The sequence below is a fragment of the Cyprinodon tularosa genome, unplaced genomic scaffold, assembly GCF_016077235.1.
Source record: "Cyprinodon tularosa strain WSP-4 unplaced genomic scaffold, ASM1607723v1 ctg1337, whole genome shotgun sequence".
Classification (NCBI taxonomy): Eukaryota; Metazoa; Chordata; class Actinopteri; order Cyprinodontiformes; family Cyprinodontidae; genus Cyprinodon; species Cyprinodon tularosa.
The window spans coordinates 4,140-6,519 of record NW_024038156.1 but is presented as its reverse complement, the minus strand read 5'-3'; the positions used below and the strand labels follow the sequence as shown (position 1 = coordinate 6,519).

Sequence of the window (2,380 nt, the reverse complement as noted above, 5' to 3'; positions counted from 1 at the left end):
GGGCAGTGCTGGGTCGGATTAATGGGCCTGGTTCCGGAGCCCGGTTCTGGGTGAGCGGGTCATGATAACAACTGTCCACAGGTACACACACATGTCCCTGGATGGTTCAGAACCGGGCCCCGCGGTTCTGCGGGCCTGTGGGGAACCAGGGCAGTGCTGGGTCGGATTAATGGGCCTGGTTCTGGAGCCCGGTTCTGGGTGAGCGGGTCATGATAACAACTGTCCACAGGTACACACACATGTCCCTGGGTGGTTCAGAACCGGGCCCAGGGTTCTGGAGGCCTGTGGGGAACCAGGGCGGTGCTGGGTCGGATTAATGGGCCTGGTTCCGGAGCCTGGTTCTGGGTGAGCGGGTCATGCAAACAACTGTCCACAGGTCCACACACATGTCCCTGGGTGGTTCAGAACCGGGCCCAGGGTTCTGCAGGCCTGTGGGGAACCAGGGCAGTGCTGGGTCGGATTAATGGGCCTGGTTCTGGAGCCTGGTTCTGGGTGAGCGGGTCATGATAACAACTGTCCACAGGTCCACACACATGTCCCTGGGTGGTTCAGAACCGGGCCCAGGGTTCTGCAGGCCTGTGGGGAACCAGGGCGGTGCTGGGTCGGATTAATGGGCCTGGTTCTGGAGCCTGGTTCTGGACCCAGGTCATGCTTACAACAGTCCCCAGGTCCACACACATGTCCCTGGATGGTTCAGAACCAAGCCCCGCGGTTCTGGAGGCCTGTGGGGAACCAGGGCGGTGCTGGGTCGGATTAATGGGCCTGGTTCTGGAGCCCGGTTCTGGGTGAGCGGGTCATGCTTACAACAGTCCCCAGGTCCCCACACATGTCCCCGGGTGGTTCAGAACCGGTCCCCGCGGTTCTGGAGGCCTGTGGGGAACGGGGGGGCCCGCTTGTGGGCCCCCCTGGGCCCGGGCCTTGTATATGGTTGACCGGCCCTGCTAAAATCAGTTTGCAGGCTCGCTGAGAGATGAACTGAGCTCCGCCAGCAGCTCGCTTGTTTACCAGCCTTCCCGGCGCCAGAGATGACATCATCATCGGTCGCCTGAGTCTGGAAGCGGCTAACCAGGTAGCTCAGCTACCGGAGCTTTGAACGGATCAAAGCGGCTAAGGAGGGAGGCGATCTCCCGGAGCTCTGGATGGATCAAAGCGGCTAAGGAGGGAGGCGATCTACCGGAGCTTTGGACGGATCAAAGCGGCTAAGGAGGGAGGCGATCTCCCGGAGCTCTGGATGGATCAAAGCGGCTAAGGAGGGAGGCGATCTCCCGGAGCTTTGGATGGATCAAAGCGGCTAAGGAGGGAGGCGATCTCCCGGAGCTTTGGATGGATCAAAGCGGCTAAGGATGGAGGCGATCTCCCGGAGCTCTGGATGGATCAAAGCGGCTAACCAGGTAGCTCATCTACCGGACCGTGTGCGGGTGACTGCGGTGTATTCAGCGGGCCCAAGGCTCTTTGCTGCGGGGTAGCATGCAGCCGGCTGTTTAGCTTAGCTCCGAGAGCTCTTTGTGTTATGCTACCGGGGTTCTGCTGCTGTGATCGCGGGGCCTGGAAGAATTAAAGCGGAGCTAATATGGTCTGTTTTAATGCTTAAAGCTTTCTCCGATGTGCATCCACACTTTTGTCCGTCTAATATTGAACGTTTTAATGCTTAAAGCTTTCTCCGATGCGGATCCACACTTTTGTCCGTCTAATATTGAACGTTTTAATGCTTAAAGCTTTTTCCGATGCGGATCCACACTTTTGTCCAGTTAATATTGAACGTTTTAATTAAAGCGGGCCGCTGTGTTATGGTACCGGGTTCTGCTGTGACCGCGGGGCCTGGTAGAATTAAAGCGGGCCGCTGTGTTGTGGTACCGGGCCCCTGCAGCGGGACAACCGTGTTATGTTATGAGCATTAAGTGTGATGATTCCCATCTAATAAATGTATTGTTTTTATATTTCAGAAACTCAAGCAGGACCTCCATCCAGGCGTCACCATCCAGGGGTGACCATCCATCCAGGGGTCAGCATCCATCCAAGGGGCCGCATCCATCCAGGGGTCAGCATCCATCCAAGGGGCCGCATCCATCCAGGGGTCAGCATCCATCCAAGGGGCCGCATCCATCCAGGGGTCAGCATCCATCCAAGGGGCCGCATCCATCCAGGGGTCAGCATCCATCCAAGGGGCCCCATCCATCCAGGCTCCATCCATACAGGGGGCACCGGACCAGGGCGCTCCATGGGCCCCGGGAACTCAATATTTAACTTTTTTTAATTTTTAATAAATATATTTATTGGTTAAGAGATGCTTCCTCCATTACTTATACTCTGGACATTATGTCCCTATGGTTTAATGAACCCCTCTGTCCCTGGGGTAATGCATGTGGGAGGCTTTGCCCCT

The 2,380-nt window shown here is 56.8% G+C and overlaps 1 long non-coding RNA gene across 1 annotated transcript; it reads left to right on the top strand.

Annotated features, from left to right (window-relative positions):
* Positions 1-1,255: 1,255 nt before the first annotated feature.
* LOC119778470 lies at positions 1,256-2,036 on the top strand. The gene is made up of 2 exons (XR_005280069.1): positions 1,256-1,391; positions 1,944-2,036. It is a non-coding gene; the product is annotated as an uncharacterized LOC119778470 (long non-coding RNA).
* The last annotated feature ends 344 nt before the right edge of the window (positions 2,037-2,380 follow it).